At 35.4% G+C, this 26,675-nt stretch overlaps 1 long non-coding RNA gene across 1 annotated transcript in view; it reads left to right on the forward strand.

Annotated features, from left to right (window-relative positions):
- Positions 1 to 993: 993 nt before the first annotated feature.
- Positions 994 to 26,675, forward strand: part of LOC109457581 (uncharacterized) — a 95,348-nt gene continuing 69,666 nt past the window's right edge. The window contains exons 1-3 of the long non-coding RNA XR_002139045.2: positions 994 to 8,462; positions 9,697 to 9,818; positions 10,277 to 10,406. This is a non-coding gene — a long non-coding RNA (uncharacterized LOC109457581). The remainder of the gene's footprint in view (positions 8,463 to 9,696; positions 9,819 to 10,276; positions 10,407 to 26,675) is intronic.

Raw genomic sequence — 26,675 nt, forward strand, 5'->3', positions numbered from 1 at the left:
ATCCTCTGCTTCATCTAACCTGCTGGTAATTCCTTCAAGTGAGTTCTTTATTTCAGTAATTGTGTTCTTTAGTTCTAACTGATTGTTCATTATGATTTCTACATCCTTCTTTATGTTGTCTCTAAGCTCCTTAAACATTCTTATCATCAGTGTTCTGAACTCTGTCTCTGATAGGTTGGTTACCTCTGTTTCATTTGGTTCCATTTCTGGAGGTGTCTTCTATTCTTTTATTTGGGACATGTTTCTTTGTTTCCCCATTCTGGCTGACTCTCTGTGTTTGCTTTGATGTATTAGGTAGGTCCCCTAGAGTTCTTAGTTCTTGCTGGGTTATCTTATGTAGTATGTGTCCTTTATATTTGACTTGCACTATTTCATTCTTCTCCTCTGCGTGTGCTCCAAAGGTGACTCTTGTGTTGTGTACATTGTCCTGTTAAAGAAGATCTTTAATTGCTTTTTGCTTGTGAGTAGGTGGGGTTAACTCCTAGGCTGACTAGTTGTGAGACTTGGATCTGCCCACCACAGGGTGTTCTGTTGTGTGAGGATTGACCACTTGAATGTGGTTTGGCCTCTATGGTCTCTTGTGCCTGTAGAGAATTCCCTCTGTGTGTGTCACCTGTAGGTCAAACCCGGTAGTACTCTCGTTTGGTCTGGAGTTGGCCTCTGGGTATGTTGAATCTTGTGCCTCTTAAGCTGGGCCCTTCAAGTAATCCTTGCACGAGTCTCTTAGTTGTTCTGTGTGATGAGCAGAGTCCTTTGATGGGTTATAGATGTCCCGTTTGTGATAAGATCCAGAGGAGAACACTAAAAGTGCGCCCTGCTGCTGCCATTCCTATGATGTCACCTCCTGAATTCTTTCTGTTTGTGAAAATGTACTTATTTTGCTCTCATCCTTGGTTGATAGTCTAGCTGGGAATATAATTCTAGGTTTAAAAATTATATTTTCCCCCTGATACATTCGTGAAAGCGTCACTTTCTTTCTTCTAGCACTCAATATTGCTGATTGGAAATCTGATACAAGTCAGAAAATTTTGTGTCATCTACTCTTTACTTTGTTAATGGTTTTATTATTTTCTCATTAACTTTCTGTTCTGGAATTTTATACTATATACTATTGAATATTATTAATTTTAACCCAGCAGTCATCTCTCCTCTAAAACCCCCAACAGAAGCCTGGTTTCATTCAAGTAACTGCCCTTCCTCCACATAGCCTTGTGATTCAAGTAAATTTGCTTCATTTCTACTCTACGAGTGATCTCTAATTAATTCTAATCTTGTAATATGATCTCATCCCCTTTGTTAGTGATTGTCTTAGGAATAGACAAGGGACCCAATTCTGGGCAGGAGGAGTGTCACTGGAGGATTTCGGGGTGTCCTTTATTGTTGTTAAGAGAGAATTATGGAGAGCCTGTTTCTCTCCTTTTGGAAATAGACCAGGAAGAATATTGCATCACTTGCTTCTGTCATCCATTTTTGATAATGAGGAAAGCTATCTCTAAAACAAAGCTAACCCACAGAGGAGTGAATAGCAAAGGAATAGTGTTCAAATAAAGCTAAAGCTTGATCATACTAGGCTTGGCTTTTAGACTGATGATACTAGGCTTTGCTCTTTACTTTCAGATTTTCTGTTATGTGGGCCAATAATATTTCTTATTGTCTAAGACAGTTTTGTTGTTGTTACTCAAAGCTCAAAGTGTCTTAACTGATACTCAATTGTATCAGATAAAAAACAGTCCTTTATCTTTCATTCTTGAGTCACATGATCTGAGGAGGCATTGGAAATATGGATAGGAAATAGAATTATCCCCATGTTACCACACCCTAGTAGTCACACTTTCAGTTTAGCTAACAGCATCACTTCCATTCTCTTTGTACCTGCTAATTCTAAATCTTGTCCCTCTTTTAGGTGTGTCATATATGCAATGTAATATTATGATAGCTGGAGAAAGAATACTTGGATTCAAAATATTGACTCTCCCAATTCATAGTTAGGTAATCTTTCACGTGTTATTAAAGGTCTGTGTGCTTCGGTTTACTTATATTCAAAATGGAAATACAATGGTGTCTACTACAAAGAGTAGTTGTATTATATACATTATTATATGTAAAGTGCTTGGCATGTAGAAAGTATGGTTTAATTGTTAGCTATTAACAAATTACTCCAAATCTTTTCTCCTCTTCCTTTTTAAGTAACAGAACCCTAATCTTTTTCAAGAAGTTCTGTGAAAAGTACTAATTTCCTGAGATTACCTTCCAGCTAGATTTGGATGTGTAATACAATTCAGACCAATAAAATGCAAGCATAAATCTATTGGATGAGGCTTCAAAAGAAGCTAAAATGCTTTTGCTCAAAAGCCATAATGTATCTTTTCTTTTTGGTCCACCCCTTTGTTCAAGTCTAGATTGGGACATGATGCTTGGACATAAAAGAGCCATCTTGCAATCACAAGAACAAAATCTACACATTTGGGAACGTAGTTGGAAAGGAGAAGGAGCCGATTTTGATGACTTTCTCTGGCAGTGTGTCAGTCCCGAACTGACTCTGGAATTCTTAACTCCGTGAGGAGGAAAAATACCTGTTTAGTTAAACATTGTATTGTGTTTCTGTTACATACAGCCAAAGGCAATCTTAACTACCCCAAGGGACCTTCTGGGCAAGGCTGTCCTCAATCCTTACCTTTCGAAATCTTGGTTTTAGGAAGGTTATTTTCGTATTCTGCTTTATATTTCAACATATTTCCATCCTCTTTTCACATTTTAGAAATTGTTTAGTTATCTACAAATAATTTCAGTGACTTCTTCCCATCCTCCTTAACTGCAAGGATTACTCCTTTTCTTTCCTTATATTTTCTTCTCTGGAGGAAAAGGAAATAACAGTAATACCCATCCAAGAAACTATGAACTTTAATGCTTTCAGGTGGCATGGACAATGTAAACAAAAGTGAAATACCCAGATGTAAGTTATAGAGATTGGTGAGAACTGTGGAGACATGGAGAGTATATGTCCCTGTTAAACATGCTTTAATACAATTAAAGTAAATATCGTACCACTCAAAGAATATGGAGATGTAGGGACAATATGAGTACAGGCTGCAATTCTGAAAATTCTGATTCTGATTTAAAGACAATTATAGACATGAAATAACTCTCATACTTACTGAACTGCAGTGCACATTCTCACCAAAACACCATCAGCAGCAATAAAGCAACATACAGTTAAGACCTTTTAAAATTAAAAGTGTATTTAGCTAAAATACTTCCACTTGTTTTCTTGTATAGTTTTTCCCTTTTTCGTTTTTGACTGATACAGAAGATGATGCAGTAACTCTAATATTACATTCAATTGGCAAAACAAACAAAAATCCTCTGTGTGGGGGTTGCTATGGCTTAGAAGAAAACCAACTATTGGCAATAATGTAAGACAGCAAAATCCATATTTCCCATCCCCATCGCTACTTAGTTTCTTTAATCTTCTTGGCTTCCTGTAGGAATGTATCTGAATAGACCAACCAGAGACCAGGCCTATGCCATTCCCATTTCGTACAGAGGTAGTGGATTGTAGTGACAGTAAAGGCCAGCTGTGGTGGTTCTGTTGATTGGGCAGTTATTTGGTCCTACACACTTACATCTGCAAAGATAGAAGTTTTGTCAGCAATGAAACAGATTCAGAATGGAAAAGTGTACTTCTTAAGCTCCCACAGTAACAGGAGAAGCTGGAATTCTATCCATGCAACTGATGGAGTTTTCCTTATGCCATTCACGCATACTCACCAGTGAACAGTTAAGAAATCTGGACTTTAAACAAATGGACAATGGACTGGAGTGGTAATCAGGAAATCAGGATTCTAGTTTAGACTCACCATGTTTAAAAATTTTATTGATCACTTAGCCTCAATGTTGACATTGGTAATCATTAAATTTTTTTCAGATTCTAAATTCAATGCCTCTGCAATTCTAATGTTAGGTTTTTTGTTTGTTTGTTTGTTTGTTAAGATTTTATTGGGGGAGGGGAACAGGACTTTATTGGGGAACAGTGTGTACTTACAGGACTTTTTATTCCAAGTCAAGTTGCTGTCCTTTCAGTCTTAGTTGTGGAGAGCGCAGCTCAGCTCCAGGTCCAGTTGCGGTTGCTAGTTGCAGGGGGTGCAGCCCACCATCCCTTGTGGGAGTCGAGGAATCGAACTAGCAACCTTGTGGTTGAGAGGATGTGCTCCAACCAACTGAGCCATTCGGGAGCTCAGCGGCAGCTCAGCTCAAGGTGCTGTGTTCAATCTTAGTTGCAGGGGGCGCTGCCCACCATCCCTTGCGGGACTTGAGGAATTGAACTGGCAACCTTGTGGTTGAGAGCCCACTGGCCCATGTGGGAATCGAACAAGCAGCCTTTGGAGTTAGGAGCATGGAGCTCTAACCGCCTGAGCCACCGGGCCGGCCCCTAATGTTAGTTTTAAGCACTATATCTTAGACAGTGAATTTTTAAATAGTAGGAACTTTTTCTAAGTATTTGATTGGTGTAGTACTTACACACCAAAGCAGATCTTGAAAATATTCCTGATAATGTTGACAATTTGACAATTTTTAAATATATTTCCTTATTATCTTTTCATCTCTAATATGTCTCCTCATTTCTAATATGAGGAACTCTATACAAGAAAGGCTCAAACAATCATGTCTTTGGAACAAGTTTCATTGAGAAATACCTACCCAGATGTCTGGATAAAGAGAACATGAAGTTTTGTCATGTTTTTGGCACTCGTGGGAAGCTCTAGTTTAATTTACTACAGAGTATTACCTTAGGATTTTTATAAGATAGATAGATGCTTATTAGAACATTTGGCAGAAGGATATTTTGAAATATTTAGGACCAGTAGGAAATTTAGTTCATGACTTCAGACTAGGACGTTTTGTACATATTACTACAAAATTTCATTTAAACATTCCTTTGGTAATATGAAATTGAATTTCCAACAATAAAAACAGATATTACCAATAATAGTTTGTGTTTCAACTATATTCTAAAACCAGTTTTTGACTTAAATTTTAAGCCCCCTTTTCTTGTAAAAAAAAAATTCTGCTGTGTCACATTGCCGCACAACATCCTGCTACCCTACTTTCCCAGGCTGGCAGGAAATTGTCCACCACTGATGTCTGAAATGGAGAAATACTTTTCACTAATCACCTTCTTTGATCAAAGCTTAACCTTATCAACACAAAGTACTTAGATGAGACTATCAGGAAATATTAAGTGATTTCCCTTTTTTTTTTTTTAATAATTAGGTAAAAGTCTTTGTTCCAATGAAATATAACAAAACTCAGACTTTCATATTTAAGGTACCATCCCAATGTTCGAATTCTCATCTGTCGTCAATCAGTAAATTCATTTATATCGAGTGCCTGCTATGTAACTAGCCGTTATTCTCAGGTTTAGCTATGCTACTTGGAAAACTAACCCCAAAATAGAACTGGTCACAGTCTCATTTTTTCTTTCCATGATGGTTGAAATGCTACAAAATAGAGATTCATTGAAATTAAAAGAAAATAATTTTATAAGGGCCAATTATTTATGCTCTAATGTTAATTAGTACAATTATAATTTTACATTTTTATAACTAGATGAACTGGAAACACAAAAAGGAGTAAAATATAAGGAAAGGGAAACTAATTTTGGATTTTTAACATTAAGAAAACAGTGCTAGTAGGGCTACAAAGTAGGATTTAGGCTTATACTTCACTCATTGATTGACTGATTCATTCATGCATTCAATCAAACATACGTATTCTCAGTAGTTATAGTATGCCACTCTCTCTTCTAAAATCTGGAGATAGAAAGACTTGCAGCCAGAAAAAGATGACAATATTTAATAACGGTGTTCCTGGGAAAGGAAATGGTTATAAGATGAGGAGAACAGTAAGCTTGAGGGAAAGGGAACCTGTGTTAAATTTTGACCACTCAGATATTTGGCCTCAGACCAATCTTGTTTTCTTTCATGATGACACTTCAGTCAGAGTAAGCAAAACCAAGTATATATTTTAGAGCAAAAGCAAGCAAACTAACTCATATCTTTCAATCTTTTGCTGATAACGATTACTTCTGTATGTGAGTATTTCTATAATTTCAATAAAACAATCTGATTGCAGTAATAGTTTATTCGGCAGTATCTGTGACCTATAACATGCATTAATTTTTCTTTAGTATAACTGCAGTTCACCACATTATAAATGATATGGAAGGTTTACCTTACTCAAGGAAATAGCAATGCAAAATATCAATAAACACAGAAAATTATGAAAATATTGATTTTAATTAAATGAGTGCCTTAATGATTTTTCCTCAGTCTCATTCTTTTCCTATTTATTTAAGCCTACTAAGATTTCTTTCTAAACAATGTGAAACAATTTTTCAATAGGAAACTTTAGATGGCACCATATTTTTTATATAGCCATAACAAGGAAAGAAAGCTTCTTTAAGACAACCTTTTTTAAAGGTGTATTCTGCTTACCTGGTTTTTCTTGTCTGTCATAGCTATTGTTTACTACAATATGCAGAAGACAGAGGTATCTTGAACTCAGGGAAATAGGAAGCAACAGAAAGATTTCTTGAGATCACTGCAACACAACAGTTTGCATATTATGCCCAATAAAGAGTAGAGAATGCACATTTGATTTCTAACATAAATATCCAGATCTTGTTCATGAAAAAAACTGATGATAACCATTAGCCACTATGCAAATGTGTGACTTAAGTAAGAAATACTTCAATGGAAATAGTACTTATTAATGGGTTATTATATGTTACCGGTTAAATTGTGTCTCCCTCAAGTTCATAGATTGAAATCCTAACCTTCAGTACTTCAGAAGGGGACCTTATATAAAGAATAAGATCTTTAGAGAGCTAATCAAGTTAAAATGAGGTCATTAGGATTGGCACTAATCCAATATGACAGGTGTCTTTTTTAAAAAGAGGAAACTTGGAAATAGACACGCACACAAAGAGAACGTCATGTGGAGATGAAGGCAGAGATTGAGGTGATGCTTTTACAAGTCAGCGGATGCCAGAGAGTTCCAGCAAAATACCAGAAGCTAGCAGAGAAGCATTACACAGATTCTTCCTTAAAGCCCTTAGGAGAAATCAACCCTGCTGACACCTTGATCTTGGATGTCTAACCTCCAAATCTGTGAGACAATAAATATCTATTATTAGGCCATTCAGTTTGTGGTAATTTGGTACAGCAGCCCCAGCAAACTAATAAAGTGGATCTCTGATCTAATACTATCTTCAAAATATTGCCTACTGCTTTGTTTATTGCTCACCAAATGGCTTCTGTTTGTCTCTTTGGTTTTGTAACTCTGTGACTATTAATATTAGTAACAACAATAATAATAATAATGGTAACAGCTAGTTTTTTGAGCACTTACCATATCCCAAGTTCTGTTTTTACTGTTTCTGACCTCATGAGATGAGTGCAGAAGGAAGGAAAGATTTTTCACATGGAAAGAGTCATTTTATTATGTTATTAAGCACTAATGATCAATATTAAGTATGCTTTATTAAGCCACTGAGGATTTGGGGATGAGTTTGAAGGAGCTTAGGTTACTTACCCTAACATAGAAATTATTACTTTGATGTAGGGTGCTGCTCCAACAAAATCAGAATATATAAAGCCTTAATGGAAATGGCATGTGATGAGGAAACTGCTCCTTACAGCTAAGAATATAGCAAATTCTTTGCTAAAAACCATTGCTTACTCTTAGAGGGAAGAATGTATGCCTACTAATCATTTCTTGTTAGAGGTTGAAATGCTTCACAGCCCTGTGTGTATTGTCTACTATTAGCTGCATTTCACAAAGTATTGCAAAGAAATGAGTTCAGGGAAGAACTAGTCAGCTTGCAATCGGAAGTGAAAGAGAGTTCAGAAATTCAAGGTCTTTCAGGGTTGGAAAACCCAACTGTTTTAGAGATTGAACTAAAAAGACTGTGAATTACAACTCACAGTAAGCTTTTCAGTTGAAAAAAGTGAGTCAGGGCAAAGATCAGAGTAGGGGATAGAGCTTGATCCCAACTGTTCAAAGAACCCAGTGGTAGCCGACATTAAGTTGAGTGGGAAAGAGGCATGAGGGTGAGGAAGTAGCCATGAAAAATAAATTAGAATATTATGTTTAGGAAATAACTTAGGGTACCATTATTGGCTACATGAAACTGGCTAAAGCAAATGAATCAGAAATCTACAGAGTTTCTGAGGGAATTGTATTGTTCAGGAAACCACAAGTGCATGTGAAAAAAGTCTTTATTTTTAAATTCAAATTCTAACATCAATTCTTGTATTCCCACATACAGAAAGCAGCCTTGGCATACCTCCACCAAGGAGGGTATGCTTTCCACACTCTTTCCAGATGTGGCTAAGGAGAATAATGATTAGGAAGAGGCTCCAAGAGGTCATAGCCAGGGGCCACAGAGAAGAAATAAAAAAGTAAGTCTTCCCAGAGAGTAAAACCAAAGCCAAATCCAGCGTCCTCTTCCTGAATACTCTAGCCCCACTTTTGGTGTGAGACTTTCATGATATCTGTTCAGTGGTATTTCAGAATCACTAAATAGCTAACTGCTGTGTATCTCTTATTCTTTCTCTTCCCAAGTCATCATAAGCATTGTGGCTATCTTGTATTTGAAAGTGAGATAGAGATAAAGATAACTTGTTTTTTGGGTTCATAGATTACCTATCTGACTATGAGGAGCTATATGAGGTCGGACAATTAAGTTCACAAACTCATCCTAGAAAAAGTGCTACACACCTCATTGCTGAATATCATTATGGTCACCATTGAAGTACTCCCCTTGGGAAGCTAAGCACTGATGCCCACACCTAGTCCACCCTTTAAAGCAATTTTGGAACTCTTTTTCTGGAATGGCCCTCAGGGCTCTCATTGTACTACCCTTGATGTCCTGAATGTCATCCAAATGTCTTCCTTTCAATATTTTCTTTATCTCCAGGTAAAAAAAGAAGTCATTGGGGGCCAGGTCAGGTGAGTAGGGAAGGTGTTCCTATACAGTTATTTGTTTACTGGCTAAAAACTCCCTCATAGACAGTGCTGTGTGAGCTGGTGCACTGTCGTGATGCAAAAACCAAGAATTGTTGGCAAAAACTTCACTAACTATTTCACGCAGCCTTTTCAGCACTTTCAAATAGTAAACTTGGTAACTGTTTGTCCAGTTGGTACAAATTCATAATGAGTAATCCCTCTGATATCAAAAAAGGTTAGCAACATCATTGCAACAAGTTCGTGAACTTAATTGTGAGACCTCATATATAGACCTGATGGAGATGACAGAGAACCTGGATCCTGAGATGGATGCAATGAATGAAGGTGCTTTGGATTATTTTATTTGGGGAGAGGCATATGTGAGGTTTTTGGATATATGATAGGAAGAATGAGACAGATATTTTGTTGACCAAAATTTGGACTGTGGCTGAGATTGTGTTATGTTGTTCAACATACCATTTTCTCTTCCTGGGAACATAAGACAATTGCATATGTTATTCTTCCTTAAAATTAGATTGGGGATCATATGACTTGTTCAGGTCAATGAGATGTAAGCAGAAATTACGTAAAACACTTTTAGACCCAGCCCTTAAAACAATACTATACAATTTTCTATTCTTGTATTCCCTTTCAGTGTTGACCTCGTACATTTTTTTTTTTTTTCAGATGTACTAAAAGATCAAAGTATCCTTGGTCCCTGAGTCACTACTAGGAGGGGAACTGCTCAGGAGAGCTGACTGACCTCCACTGGACTGTCACTTGAATGAACAATAAACAAAGATTCCAAGGTCTGTTTGTTACTCTAGCATAGCCAAGTCTATCTTGCCTGAAACAGATATACTGAGGACATTGCAGCCCATGCAAGATCAATTTCTATTCGACAGTTTGCAATCGTGGTGAAGTCTATGGCAATTTAATCCCAAATACCACTAGGCTTTGCACCCTAATTTAACAATCCAACAAGCACCATCTCCCAACTTACCCTGGGTAATAGTGCTAGTGAGCACTTTCTCTGCTCATCAGAATTAACTTTTCCTCAAGGGTTCAACAGAAAGAATGCTACAATTTCTGTACGAATAACTAATAGATTTTAAAATATATTTTATAGTGTATCAGGAAGAGTTTTATATTGCACACTTAGATCTATTTGATGTATCTCTGAGCATCAGTCTTTCTAGTTTCTATGAGTTCTTCTGTACATTCTCATAAATAGGGACTAGCCTCATTGGCTGCACTTTCTTCCTAGATTCTGGAATGGAGATTCAGATACATATATCAGAGGCAACATAGCGAAAGAAAAGCATGAAGTCTTACTCCCCCTGGTTTGGTGTCTGTTTTGCTTACTCTCCCGTGGAATTTTCTGTGACACATAAAAGGTAAGAAGAGGGAACTAAAAACTATGCCAAAGTTAAAACTAGTGACAAGTCTAGCATCTAGCAAATAGTTCACTCTCACTACTATCCTTGTTCCCCATTGGTTCTAGACTGGAGACATGATTTGCTCATTTTTCTTTTGGAATATTTGCCTTTATTTTTTTTGAAATGACTTATGAGACTCTTATGTATATGATGAGAGGGAAGCCCTTCTCATATGTATTACATTTTTTCTCATTTGCTTTTTCCTTTTGACTTTGTTCTAATGGTTTTGGTTTTTCTTTGTGTTTTTATATGAAAAATCTTATATACTCCAAGATTATGAAAACATCCACCTATTTTCCATTTAACTAACTTTATTTCTTGAATTTTTATAAATTTAAATATGAATGATACAAGAAACAGAATTAATTATACACTGACTGAGGAATGACCTGGAGGTCAGCCATCTCATTACCATCACCACCAGTAGCAGTGTTAGCACGCTTAACTAGGTTACGAGACTGAGCTTGATTGCTTATTACTTCTTGACCATGTAAAGCTTCCTCTGGTGTTAATTAAATGTCACCTTTTCAATGAGGTCTACCTTGACCAATGCATTTGAAATTATAACCTCTGCAAGCTCCTGATGCCCCTACTTTGCTTTAGTTTTGTTTAAATTTACATAGTACTTACTGTCTTTTAGCATACTATATCATTTATTTATTTGTTAATAATTTATCCACCCCAGACTTATGTTTACCATTTTCATGGCACAACATTTTCCATCCATTTATTTTCAACCTGTATCTTTACATTTAAAGTATATCTCTTGTAGACAACATATAGTTGGATCATACTTTTTATCCATTCTGACAATTTTTGCTTTTTTATTGGTAAGCTTATGCCATTATAGGTTAATGCAATTACTCATGTGGTTGGATTTGTGTTTACCATTTTGTTATTTGTTTTCTCTTTTTCTCTTCATTCTTTTCTACTGTTACTGATTTTTGACTCCCTTTGGATTATTAAAATATCTTTAAAAAATCTATTTTAATTTATGTATTGGTTATGCATATTTTTAAGTGTTTAGGGATTAAAATATACATTCTTATCTATTCACAGTGTACTTGGAATGCATATTTTATAACTTCACATAAAATATACATAAGAATACATACTAGAATCATAACCACTCAAATCCTTTATAATTATCACAAACATTGCATCTACATACACTGTAACCCCCACAAGACAATGCTACAATTTTCACTATAATCACTTTTATGTACTTTAAAGAAACGACATGGAAAATAAAAATATTTTATGTTTATCCAGATAGTTACAATTTTTGATGCTCTTTATTCTTTCCTGAAAATGTAAGTTTTTATCTGGTATCATTTCTTTTTATACTGAAAACTTTATTTAGTATTTCTTATAGTGCAGATGTGCTAGTGACAGATTTTTGTATTTTTCTTTTATTTGAAAACAGTTTTAGACTTTTTCATACTGGAAAAAATTATGTCCACTCGATACAGAACTATATACTGACCATGCTTTTTTTTTTTTTTTTTTGGGGGGGGGGAGTTAAAGTTGTAAAGATGTTGTTCCACTGCCTTCTGATGTTCATATTTTCTAATGAGAAGTCAGAGATCATTCAAATTGTTGTTCTCCTCTATGTAATGCGTCATTTTTCTTTTTCTGTTTTCAAGATTTTCTCTTTATTGTTGGTTTTCAAAATGGTTTTGTTCATTTTTGATACTGCTGTGGGTTCACTGAGCTATAAATGTATGGCTTTCACAATTGGGAAGATTTGGTTCATTATTTATTCAAATATTTCATCCACTCTGTTCTCTTTCTCCCTGCATTTTTGGACTCCAATTACACATATATTCAAATTTTTGGCATTTTCCCACAGGTGTTCTGTTCATTTATTTGTCAATCTTTTTCTTTCTCTGTTTATAAGGTTAGATGACTTCTATTAACATCTTCAAGTTCAAAGACCCATTCTTCTGTTATCTTCATTGCGTAGTTACAACCATCCAGTTCATTTTTTTTTTCCAGCTACTGGATACTTCATCTATGCCTATTTGATTTTTAAAAACAAAATTTAAAAACTTCGCTATTGAGATTTTTTATGTTTGCATTACAAGGATATTTTCTTTTCCCTTATTAAACATAGTTACAAAACTTGCTTTAAAGTTACTGTCTGCTAATTTAAACATATAGATCATTTCAAGTCTGTGTCCCATTGACGGTATTTTCTTTTGAGAAAATGGGCTCTTCATATATTGAGTGACTTGAAACTACTGTGTGGACATGGTGAATAAATGGTACTTTGTAGAGGCTGTACAGTCTGTTATATTCCTTTGAACAATGTTTATATTTCTGTTTTAGTAGGTAATTTACTTAGAATGACTATAACAAAAGATATAACAGATATTTATCAGAAAATGTAAAACTTCATTGAAAGACACAAAGTAGTAATATCATGAATGGAAAAACTCAATATGAAAAATATGTTAATTACTCCTAAATTAATTAAAAATGCAGGAAACTGGGTATTTTTCATGGACATTGATAAGCTGAGCCTACAAATTTATAAGGAAAAACAAAAGGCCAAGAAAAACTCAGACACATTTGAAAAGTGAAAAGTCTAAGCATACTTCCTTGACGGATTAAATGATTTAATAATAAGTCATATAATTAATTTAGTGTGTTGCTTGCACAAAGATAGAAAAAAATATCAATAACACACAAGAAGCAGAACCATATGTATATGGATATTTCATATATTACAAGTAGTGTATAAATTCAGTGAATTATTTAATAAATAGTGCTAGGAAAATTAGTTATCTTCATGTGAAAACAATATTTGCTCACTTTACTCACACAAACACATAAAGTCCAGATAGATAAAAGGCTAATTACAAAAAAAAAATTAAATCACTAAAACTAAACAGTAGTTAATATTTATAGAATTTATTGTGCTCAAAAAATTCTTAATGTAGAAAGCAAAGCACAAATCTCAAATAAATGATAAATTTGACCTTTTAAAGATTCAGAACAGCTAAATATAAAAAAAGAAAATCCCAAAATATTTGCAGCACATAAAATCAAACAAGAATTTTTGTCCTGACAATATAGCAAGCTACTAGAAATAAATAATGAAAAGACAAAGAACCTAGTACAACATGGGAAAAGTGTATGAAAGGCAATTAATAGATGTAAAAATAGATGAAAATGCATAATGAACATTGGAAAAATGTACATCACTGGAATTCAGAAAGATACAAATTTAAAAGTGTGAAACCATTCACACTCATCATATTGGCAAAAGTAAAATTCCAAGGATACCAAACATTGGCAAACATGTAAAAAATGGAAATTCTCACACACTGTTATTGGGAGAGCAAATTAGTCACTATTGGGCAGTAATTTTCAATATGTAGTAAAGTTGAAGATGTGTATATTTTAAATCCCAGTGATTCTACTAGGACTGTATCATAGAAAAACCCCTGCACTTGTGCACACAGAAACAAATATGAAAATGTACAAAAATATCTGCAATAGATTTATAGTAACCTATAAGCTCATAAACATGAGACTATAAAAATACAATATGTTTTTATAAAGGAATATTGTAAAGCAGCTCAAATGAACAAACTAGAGATACATGTTTTACCATGGAAAAATGAGAAAATAAAGAGACAGATGGATATATATAGCATGGTACCACTTATATATGCACTTAAAGATTAGAAAGTAATATTATATATCTTTATGAACGTATACCTGTGTCATAAATACCCATTACCTTGCATTGGGAATGATATATACAGTAAGACTCCATTAATGTCATCAATAGATTCTTGGAAACCTTGACTTTAAGCAAAACATACATGAAAACTAATTTTACCATGCGTAAATTGTAACTTAACAGGAGTTCAGTTCCTGCAGAATATTTCTGGTCACAAAAACATCACTAAACTTTTAAATGAAGACCTAAAACACTTCTTATATTGAACACTGAAATAAATGTGAGCTATACAGACATTTGAGAAAGATGAATAGGAAAAGATAGCAGGACAGGTACATGCTGTGCCTGCCACCTCCCATGACTGCATTAAAATTACAACTAAATATAAAACAATCAACCTCTGGAACCATCTGAAGACTAGCTGAATGGAACCCCTATAACTAACGACATAAAGAGGCCACATTGAGACTGGTAGGAGGGGTGGAGATGCAAAACAGGCTGACCCCCCAGCCACAGGTAGCAGTTGAGTATCGGGAGGGATACCTAAGCAGCAAATGACTCCCTGAAGAGTGAGGGTCCCAGACCCACTGTGGGTTCCCCAGCTCAGAGGTCCAGAGCCAGGAAAAGGAATCACCACAACATCTGGCTGTGAAAATCAGTGAGAATTCCACACATCCCAGTGTGAAAGAAGGCTGCTGGAAACCCAGATGTCTTCTTAAAAGGACTATGTACAGCCTCAGTGGCTTGTAGACTTTCAACCTGAGGTCCCATGATGGGGTGGCAACTCGAGAGGTGCCAAAGAAATACAGGGTAAAGCTGAGTTGCATGGTTCAGGGCGAGAGCTAGAGGGACAGCCTCCATTGTCCCTGTGTGGAGCCCATCTCTCATGTAGCCTACAGGCAGGATCCATCTATTCTGTGTTGAGCCATCCCCCACATGGCCAAATCTGAGACTGCATTTGCCTGGTGAACTTCACATGACCCACTCTGGTGACTACCTGGTACCTCAACCCACCCAGCTAACACAGCATCATGGGAGGCACTCTCAGCTCCTGGACAGCCAGTCCCACCCTGAACACTACAGGAGGCTTTTCCAGCAGCAGACTACCGACAGTGGCTTTTGAGGCCACTTGGGACACTTTTGATGATGGACAGTCATCCCAAGCTCATGCAGCATTTCTTCTTGGACAGCTTTCAGGTATCTGCAGGCCAAGGTGAGAGGTGGCTGCCCTCTGTGGTCTCTGGGTATTTTGTGGAGTGGCCACAGGTTGGCACTGGCTCAAGAACTGAATCTGCATTAACCTTGTAAACAACCCCTGCCCTACCCCATGACTCCCTGGGACCATTCCCTGACCAGCTCACAAAGGCACTGTCAGTACTGAGACAACCAATCTAGGCCCATGCACCTAAGGAGGCTCTTTCAGGAGCTGAGTCTTACGGGCAGCTGGCAGGTAGCAACAGGCCTACGGGTTTTCTGTACCTTTTGATAAGCTGTCCCAGGCCTGATACTGTTGGCAACCAGCCTTGTTCACAGTGTGGGCATCCCCACATGGCTCTAGGTCCAGCACATGAAGCAACCAACCACATGTAGCTTTGTAACTCCCACCAGGTAGCTCCAGGCCAGTCACAGGGCAAGGCTGAAACTGGACTGTACATGATCCCTTCCCAAAAAGCATAAGAAACAGCACACTCTGAGTCAGGCTTCAGACCAAAACTGAGCACAACTCAATTAGTCCCACAAGTGGAAAACACAAAGGGTTGTCTCAACAGGAATAAGATCCTGCTGGGGCAAATCCCCCTCTGAAGGGTTAGCACCCACACAGGAGCTCATGTGCTGTGAGCAGAGGCAATCCTCACAGTCAGTCAACCTGACAGTCAATCCAACTCACTGATGTGCCAAAAGCAATCAAGTCTCAACAACAACAGGAGGGCACACACAACCCACACAAAGGACACCTTTGGAGCACATGACACAGGTGATCAGGCAGACCGTGCACTGGGCCACACAGGACACCTACTACCTAAGTCCATCTGGTGAAGACTCAGAAACATAGGAGATCTACCTAATATAGAAAAACAAACAGAGAGGGAGACAAAATGAGGGGAAAAAATCATGTCCCAAATAAAAGAACAGTGGAAAATTCCAGAAAAAAACCCAAGTGAAATGGAAGCAGGCAACCAATCTACCAGAGACAGAGTTCAAAATACTGGTTATGAGAATGCTTAAAGAACTTAGTGAGAACTTCAACAAAAAGACAATAAGCATAAAGAAGGACATAGAAATCATAAAAAATAAAATCAGAAATAAAAAATACAATTACCATAATAATCAATACACTGAAGGAGCCAACAAGAGATTAGATGAAGCAGAGGATTGAATCAGCAATTTAGAAGACAAGGAAGCAGAAAACACCCAATCAGAACAACAACAACAAAAACAACAAGATAATTTAAGGGACTTCTGGGACAACTTCAAGGGTAACAACATTCACATCATAGGAGTATCAGAAGGAGAAGAGAGGGACCAAGGGATCCAGAACCTATTCAAAGAAATAACGACTGAAAACTTCCCTAACCTGGTGAAGGAAATGGACATATAAGCCCAGGAAGTGCAGAGAGTCCCTGGAGATGAAGCCAAACAGGCCCATACACATCATTATTCAAATGACAAAAGTTAAAGACTAAGACAGAATCCTGAAAGCAACAAGAGAAACACAACTAGTTACCTACAAGGGAGTTCCCATAACATTGCTAGCTCATTTCTCAACAGAAACTTTGCAGGCCAGAAGGGAGTGGCAAGAAATATTCAAAGTGATAAAAGGTACCTATGACCAAGGGTACTCTACCCAGCAAGGCTATCATTTAAAGTTGAATGAGATATTAAGAGCTTCCCAGGCAAGAAAAAGCCAAAGGAATTCTTTACCACCAAGCCCATATTACAAGAAACGTTAAGGGACTTCTTTAAGAAGAAGGGGAAGAACAAAAAAATACCTATCAAAAATGTGAATAATAAAATGGCAATAACTGTGTACCTATCAATAATCACTTTAAATGTAAATGGCTTAAAAGCTCCAATCAAAAGACATAGGGTAACTGAATGGATAAGAAAACAAGACCCATATATATACTGTCTGCAAGAGACCCATCTCAGATTGAAAGGCCCACATAGACTGAAAGTAAAGTATTTCATGCAAGTAGAAATTTCAAAAAAGCTGGGATAGCAACTATTATTTTTTAAATTAAAGTGTATTGGGGGTGAGAATTGTTAGTAAATTTACATAGATTTCAGGTGCACAATTCTGTAATACATCATCTATATATCACACTGTGTGCTCACCGCCCAGTCAGTTCTCTTTCCATCACCATATATTTGATCCCCTTTACCCTCATCTACCACCCCCTTCCTCCCTAACCTTTTGGTAACTACTAAACTATTGTCTGTGTCTCTTAGTTTTTGTTTCTTCATTTGTTTGTCTTGTTCTTTTGTTGTTTCCAGTTTTATATACCACATATCAGTGAAATCACGTGGTTCTTGGCTTTTTCTGTCTGACTTATTTCACTTAGCATTATAATCTCAAGATCCATTCATATTGTCGCAAATGGTACTATTTCATCGTGTACCAAAATTAACTAAAAATTGATCAAATTTGATCAAAATGGATCAAAGACCTAAACACAAAATCTGAAACAATAAACTACATAGAAGAAAACATAGGTACTAAACTTATAGACCTTGGGTTCAAAGAGCATTTTTTGAATTTGACTTCAAAGGCAAGGGAAGTAAAATCTAAAATAAATGAATGGGACTATATCAAACTAAAAAGCTTCTGCACAGCAAGATAAACCATCAACAAAATAAAGAGGCACCAATCAACTGAATGGGAGAAGATTTATGCAAATAACGCCTCTGATAAGGGGCTAATATCCAAAATACATAAAGAACTCATACAGCTCAACAACAAAAAAACAAACAATCCAATTAAAAAATGAACAGAGGAGGTGACCGGATGGCTCAGTTGGTTAGAGCGCAAGCTCTGAATAACAGGGTTGCCAGTTCAATTCCCCCATGGGATGGTGGGCTGCGCCCCCGCAACTAAGGATTGAAAATGGCGACTGGACTTGGAGCTGAGCTGCACCCTCCACAGCTAGACTGAGGGATGGTGACTTGGAGCTGGTGGGCCCTGGAGAAGCACACTGTTGCCCAATATTACCCAATAAAAATAATTAAAAAAAATGGACAGAGGACCTGAATAGACATTTCTCCACAGAAGACATATAAATGTCCAGTAGACATATGAAAAAATGTTCAACATCACTAATCAGAGAAATGCAAATAAAAACCACAATGAGCTATTACCTCATACCAGTTAGAATGGCTATCATCAACAAGACAAATAATAACAAGTGTTGGAGAGGCTGTGGAGAAAAAGGATAGCAACGTATATCAGACAAGATAGACATTAAAACGAAGGCTATAAAAGAGACAAAAAAGGACATTACATAATGATAAAGGGATCCATCTAACAAGAGGATATAACCCTTGTAAACATTTGTGAATCCAAAATAGGAGCACCTAAACATATAAAACAAATATTGACAGATATAAAGGGAGAGATCGACAGTAACACAGTCATGGTAGGGGAATTTAACACCTCACTGACATCAACGGATAGATCTTCCAGACAGAATATCAATAAAACAGTGACCTTACATGACACATTAGACCACATAAATTTAATTAATATTTTTAGAGCCTTCCAATCCAAAGTAGCATAATATACATTCTTTTCAAGTGCACATGGAACATTTTCCAAGATAGACCATATGTTAGGCCACAAATCAAGTCTCAATAAAGTCAAGAACACTGAAATCATATCAAGAGTCCTCCCCAACCATAATGGTATGAAATTAGAAATCAATTAAAGAAAAAAAACTGAAAAACACATAACCATATGGAGACTAAATAACATGCTACTAAACAATGAATAGGTTAACAACGAGATCAGGGAGGAAATCAAACATATCTTGAGACAAATGAAAATGAAAACACAATGACCCTAATTTATGGGATTCAGTGAATGCAATCCTAAGAGGGAAATTCATAGCAATACAGGCCTACCTCAAGAAACAAGAAAAATTGCAAATAAACTTTACACTTAAGGAAATAGAAAAAGAAGAGCAAGTGATCCACAAAGTAATAGAATAAAGGAAATAATAAAGATCAGAGCAGAAATAAATGAAATAAAGTCTAAGAAAACAATACAAAAGATCGGTGCAACCAAGAGCTGGCTTTTTTAAAGGAAACAAAGTGGATAAACCTTTAATGAGACAAATCAAGAAAGTAAAAGAGAGAACCCAAATAAATAAAATCAGAAATGAAAGAGGAAAAGTGACAACAGACACCACAGAAATACCAAAAAAAATTATAAAATTCTATGAGCAATTATATACCAACAAATTGAACAATCTGGAAGAAATGGATAAATTCCTAGAAACATACAATCTTCCAAGGTTGAACCAGACAAAGACATTACAAAAAAAAAAAAAATCCTATAGGCCAATATCCCTGATGAGCATAGATCCAAAAACCCTTAACAAAATGTTAGTAAATCAAATTCAGCAATACATTAAAAATATCATACACCATAATCAAGTGGGGTTTATTCCTGGGATGTAAGTTAGGTCAATATCCTCAAATCAATTAATGTGATACACCACATAAAGAAAATGAAAGAAAAAATTATACAATCATATCAATAGATACAGAAAAAAACATTTGACAAAATCCAGCATCCATTTATAATAAAAACTCTCAGCAAAGTAGGAATAGAGGAAACATATCTCAAAATAATAAAGGCCATATATGACAAACCCACAGCTAACTCACATTCCATGGGGAAAAACTAAAAGCATTCTCCTTAAGATCAGGAATAAGACAAGGATGTCCACTTTCACCACTTTTATTCAACATAGCATTAGAAGTTCTAGCCACAGCAATCAGACAAAAAGAAATAAAAGGCATTCAAATTGAAGAGAAAGAAGTATAACTGTCATTATACTATACGTAAGAAACCCAAGGATTCCACCAAAAACTACTAGAACTGATACATGAATTTAGTAAAGTAGCAGAATACAAAATTAATATTAAAAAATCTGTTGCATTTTAATACACCAATAATGAACTATCAGAAACAAAAATTAAGAAAACAATCCCTTTTATAATTACATTAAAAAGAAAACAAACAAACAAACAAAAACCTAGGAATAAATTTAACCAAGGAGGTAAAAGACCCATACTCGGGAAATTATAAGACACTGAAGAAAGAAATTGAAGAAGATACAAATAAATGGAAGCATATGCCATGCTCATGGGTAGGAAGACTTAATAGAGTTAAAATGAACATACTACCCAAAGAAATCTATAGATTCAATGGAATTCTTATCAAAATACCAATGGAATTTTTCGCAGAACTAAAACAAAGAATCCTAAAATTTATCTGGAACCAAAAAGACCCTGATAGTTACAGCAATCTTGAGAAAGAAGAGCAAAGTTGGAGATATCACACTACATGATATCGAACTATACTACACGGCCACAGTAATTAAAACCACATGGTACTGGCATAAAGACAGACACAGATCAATGGAACAGAATAGAGCCCAGAAATAAACCAACGCCTATATAATCATTTAATCTGTGACAAAGGAAGCAAGAATATACAATGGGGTAAAGACGTTTATTCAATGAGTGGTGTTGGGAAAACTGGACAGATACATGCGAAACAATGAAACTAGGCCACTTTCTCACACCATGTACAAGAATAAATTCAAAATGGATTAAAGATTTAAATGTAAGACCTAAAACCATAATACTCCTAGAAAGAAACAGAGGCAATAAATTCTCTCACACTGCCCTTAGTAATATTTGTTCTGATATATCTCCTCGGGCAAGGGAAACAAAAGACAAAAATAAACAAATGGGACTACATCAAACTAAGAAGTGTTTGTACAGCAAAGGAAACCATCAACAAAATGAAAAGACATCCTATTGAATGGGAGAAGATATTTGCCAGTGATACATCTGATAAGGGGTTAATATCCAAAATTTATAAAGAACTCATACAACTCAACAACAACAACAACAACAACAAACAATTCAATTAAAAAATGGGCAGAGAACCTGAATAGACCTTTCTTCAGAGGACAAACAGATGGCCAATAGACATATGAAAAGATGCTCAACATCAGTAATCCTCAGAGAAATGCAAATGAAAACCTCAATGAGATATCACTTCATACCTGTCAGAATGGCTCTCATCAATAAATCAACAAAAAACAAGTGTTGGGGAGAATGTGGAGTAAAAGGAACCCTCATGCACTGTTGGTGGGATTGCAAATTGGTGCATCCACTCTGGAAACCAGTTTAGAGGTTCCACAAAAAATTGAAAATAGAACTACCTTATGACCCAGCAATTCCACCTCTGGGTATTTATCCAAAGCAATCCAAAATACTAATTTGAAGAGATTTATGCACCCTTATGTTCACTGCAGTGCTATTTACAATAGCGAAGATATGGAAGCAACCCAAATGCCATCGGAAAAAGAAATTGTGGTACATATATACAATGGAATATTACTCAGCTACACACAAAAAAAAGAAGTCTTAACCATTTGCAATAACATGGATGGGCCTATAGGATATTATGCTAAGTGAAATAAGTCAGACAGAGAGAGACAAATACCATGTGATTTCACTAGTATGTGGAATCTAAAGAACAAATAAACAAACAAAAGCAAAACAAAACAGAAACTGACTCACAAATACAGAGAACAAACTGATGTTTACTGGTTTGGGTGTGGGGGGTTAAAGCCTAAGTGAGAAAGATGAAGGGATTAAGAAGTACAGATTGATAGTTACAGGAGAGTCACCAGGATGTAAACTATAGTATGGGGAATATAGTCAATAGTATTGTAAAAACTATATACAGTGTCGTAGACTTATTGGGGGGATCACTTCATAAATTATATAAATGTCTAACCACTATGCTGTGTACCTGAAACTAATATAAAATAATATTGAATGTCAACTATAGTTGAAAACAAAAAGAAAGATTAATAAAAACAAGTAAGATAATGATTTCTCAACCCACTTATTCCAGTTCAGGGTTATGAGTGGCCAGCCCCTCTCCCCGAGGCTCAGGGTGCAAGGCAGGACCCACCCTGGGCACTTCCATCGCAGGCGCACTTACAGCCTCACCCATACCCACTCAGACTGCGACAATTTAGATATGCCAGTTTACCTCAAGTGCACATGTATGGGATGTGGGAGGAAACCAGAACACCTGGAAAAAACACAGGTACACATAAGAATGTGCAAACTACACAGACATAGAGCCGCCCTGGAATTGACTTTGTTTATACTTATCAACATTGTAACCAAATGATGTTGAACAAAATGATGTTATTCGAGGACCTGCTGCACTAAACTTAAATAAGTAGTTAACTGTGGACAGTGAGGGAAATGATATCAAGTAGATTCATGATTTAATACTCCCATTTCTTAAGTGGATGGTCTGTAGATGGGTGTTCACTATATTATAATCCATACACTTTAAACCCATACATGGCTGAAATAGTTCATATAATAATAATAATAATACTTACATAATAGTATTGTTTTGAGAATTAAGTGAGATAATATATATATAAATAACTGGAAAAATGATAAAATGCGGGTGAGGTGAGGATAGGTTTTCTTTAAAATAATAATCATTTGAAGTTGTAATGGAAAAACATGTCACAAAAATATATAGAAATTCAACAAAGGAAAACATTTATTACATTAAAAGGTATAATAAATTAAATCTGTATTAAAATTTGTTCTACTACCAGGCTAGATAAACACCAATTCAAATAAATGGAAGATAAACTGATAAAAAGATTGAAATGTGTAGAGATATTACTCCTTTAAAAATAAATTTATGTTAGTAAAGTTACATAGGTTTCAGGTATACAATTCTGTATTACATCATTTGTGTATCACATTGTGTGTTCACCACCCAGAGTCAGTTCTCCTTCCATCACCATATATTTGATCCCTTTTATCCTCATCTACCATCCTTTACCCCCTTACCCTCTGGTAACCACTAAACTATTGTCTGTGTCTATGAGTTTTTGTTTATTTGTTTGTCTTGTTCCTTTGTTGCTTTCAGTTTTGTACCCAACATATAGACTATATTTGGAAAAAAAAAGAAAACACAAGTAAAAGGAGTATGTCAAAAATGCCTTCTGGAGTTAATCTGAAACACATTATTCTAAGAGATGTTGAAAACTTATTTATACTATTTTATATGTTTAATAATTAAAATAAGGTTTTTAATAAATAAATAAATTTATGTTAATCATGTCATAAACAAAATTTAAAACTAAATTATTAACAGGGAAGTATTGGCAGTGTAATAATTCTTTAGTAATAAGAACTATTCTAAATAAATAAGAAAAATATAAGAGATTCCAGAATTTTAAAATAGGCAACGGAAATGAGCAGGCAATTTACAAATGTTGAAATACAAATAGTCAATAAACATAAAGAAAATGCTCAATCACACTAGTAATCTGAATTATAATATTAAAGAAAACAGTAAATGAAACATCATATTAGCAAAGATTTTTAATAATATAATAATACTCACTTGGGAAAGATTTTCATAATGGTGGCAGGAAAACTTCAGGAGATTCCTCCACAGATAAACAGTTACAAAATATGTGCAAAAATACTAAAAACAGCCATGTGAAGGCATCAGAAAACATCTAATGACATGCAGAAACTTGAGAAATATTGGTTCTAGAAAGACAACCACCTCATTGGGCAAGAACAACTTTGTGGCTTTCTGGTCTAAAGGAGCTCCACAATGCCGCCAGGTCAGATGGCAAGCAACCAGAACCTTTATTGCCTCAACTGTCAGATAATAGAGATCAGAGCTGTAGAAGACCTGGAAATTTTATACTCCAAAATATGAATATAAACTCTTCCCAAATCACTGGCATATTGCTCAATTATCATTTCAAGATTGATAAATAATAGTATACAATGATGATAAAATAATATAAAATCATTAAAATATCTTTGAAGAATATTTAACCTAAAATAATGTCATGTGAAAATTCTAAGATCTAAAACTGTATGTACTATGTATTCTCACTTTTGTAGGGATAAAAAGGGGTGAAAGAAAGAAAAGAAAGGATTGATACTTATGTACCTGGTGTTAGCTATCTATTAATACTTTGCCTCTTGCTTCAAGAGGACACAGATATACTTAAGTGAATTCACCTCCAACCCACACTTCTCCTGAGTGTTTACTCTACCATAATGCAGGTCATTCTGAAAATGTGCTGAGATATAGTCTGGATTCTTTTCCTGCCACCCCCTTCACTGTTGAAGAATATCTTCATGATTTTTTTTAAGTGGATGATGGTAAGTATCAAACTGTTATTACATTTAGATTCTATTAGATACAAATCATGAAAGAGGTAGTAGTTCTATTTTAAAATGTCAATACTTGCTGTTTGTCAGAAATTATACATTTTGAAACTATTTACACATGATGAAAAAGTCTGATGTGAACCTAAAAATGTTCAAGGTCTTTCAAAATTTATTTTAGAGTATATGAACAAAACATTTGAGACCATTGCTTAAAGAATCCAGCTAAACAAAAACCTTAGTGAGTAATGTGGATTGTACTGAAGATCTTATAGGGGAGATAGCTCAGCAAACAATTTTAAAATGTTTTACTAGACATTTTTGTTCTCCCAGCACTTGTAGAGCACAAGGCCATGGGAGTGTTAAATTCTGTTTCCCCTATTGTCTCATACTTACAGATTTATAGGCTCCCATCTCTGTTCTTATGTACTGCCCCAGCTTCTATCTCTGGACTTTTGTACCTAAATTTACATCTGTCCTTCTGGCTACAGAGCACTTTCCCATCTTAGAAGCCAGGTCAGCAACCATCCTTGCTTATTTGAGCCTACGGTTTGGGCTATTCCTTTGCCAAAATCACATACGTTTTAAGATTTATAGGGAATTTTTATTTTCTGCTTTGTGGTTTTCTGCATTTTTTTTCAAAATTTCCACAAACAGTATTACTTTATAATAAAAAAATCAAAAATTGAGACATAAAAAACTAGAAGAAATGGAATAAAGATTTGTGGAAACTTAAAAATGATAAAGGCAACTTCACAAATCAATAGAAAAGGGATGGCTTACTTTTAAAGTGGTATTGGGAAATTTTGGAAAACAAAAGTTTTTGATTCTCATTTCATACTATATTTGGAAATTAATTCAAGTAAAGAATTCAATAGGAAAAATACAGTTTAAAAAACCCGAAAACTTAGAGACAACATAGGTTAATATCTACTGCTCTCAAATATGGGATGACATCCAGAGTATAAAAATGGTTGAGGAAATCACAAGGAAATATACTACACAATACTGAAAGTTTCAGCAGATCAACTGATTCTACAAACATTGTGAAATGTTGTTGGAACTTAAATCTCCAGGTCCTTTAGTTAGATGTCATTTATATGGTAGTCACAAAGTTGTCATACATAAGATAAATGTATTATTAAATAATTGGATGCATTGTTTTAAGTGTCTGGAAATTGAAGAAAACATATCAAACATATTATTTGGAAACCTAACATACAGTTTAGAAACATATTTGTTTCATTTCCCAGCATTGTGGGATGTCCTTTTCAGTTCAGAGATAAGAAAACTAATTCTTGGAGTTGCCCATTTTTATACAGTGGTGCAACCCTCCAGGCGGGATCCTTGAAGTCTAGAAGATCAGTACTTTTAATCAAGTGTTCTCTATAATAAAACCTTTGCTTAGCAGAGCACATAATTGTCTGCCTACTACTGTTTAAATACCAATAGGATTAGAGTGGGGGAACATGAGCAAAAGGGGAGCCTGAGAACTGAGGGACAGTGTGTTCTACACTCCAATTTTAATCGGAGCCACATTTCTTTTATCTATTAAGTAAGTAGAGGTACCAGATCAGATTCTGTTTGACAAAAGTTTTCTCTTGCAACTACAAAAAGGGTTTGAGAAATGTGTAATAGTATAAACATTCACATGTCAGTTATGACCATTTCTTCAAAAATGATGTCTAATGCTACTCATTAAACCAGAAGAAAACTTCCTATCTTTGGAATTTGATGTGAGTCAGGAAGTATGAAACAATAATTGTATTCTCGATTAGGTAACAAATAAACAACAAAATTTTCTTATGCTTGCAGGGTTCTAGAAGTGTTCCCAGTGAAATACCATTTAACTTTTGTAGAATATTGCCAATAAAAATGTGAATTACCTAGAGATTATTTTTTGACAGTAATAGTTTTCACTGCAACCTAACATTGGCTTCTCACATAAAGGAAATCAAAGTACACTGAGTATTTAGACAAAAAAGTAAAAACTTTTAAAAAATTGTCTGTAGAGGGTGTCAGTATTTCTCTTTTAAGTGATAAGCCTACCATCA

The sequence above is a fragment of the Rhinolophus sinicus genome, linkage group LG12 (genome assembly GCF_036562045.2).
Source record: "Rhinolophus sinicus isolate RSC01 linkage group LG12, ASM3656204v1, whole genome shotgun sequence".
Lineage (NCBI taxonomy): Eukaryota > Metazoa > Chordata > Mammalia > Chiroptera > Rhinolophidae > Rhinolophus > Rhinolophus sinicus.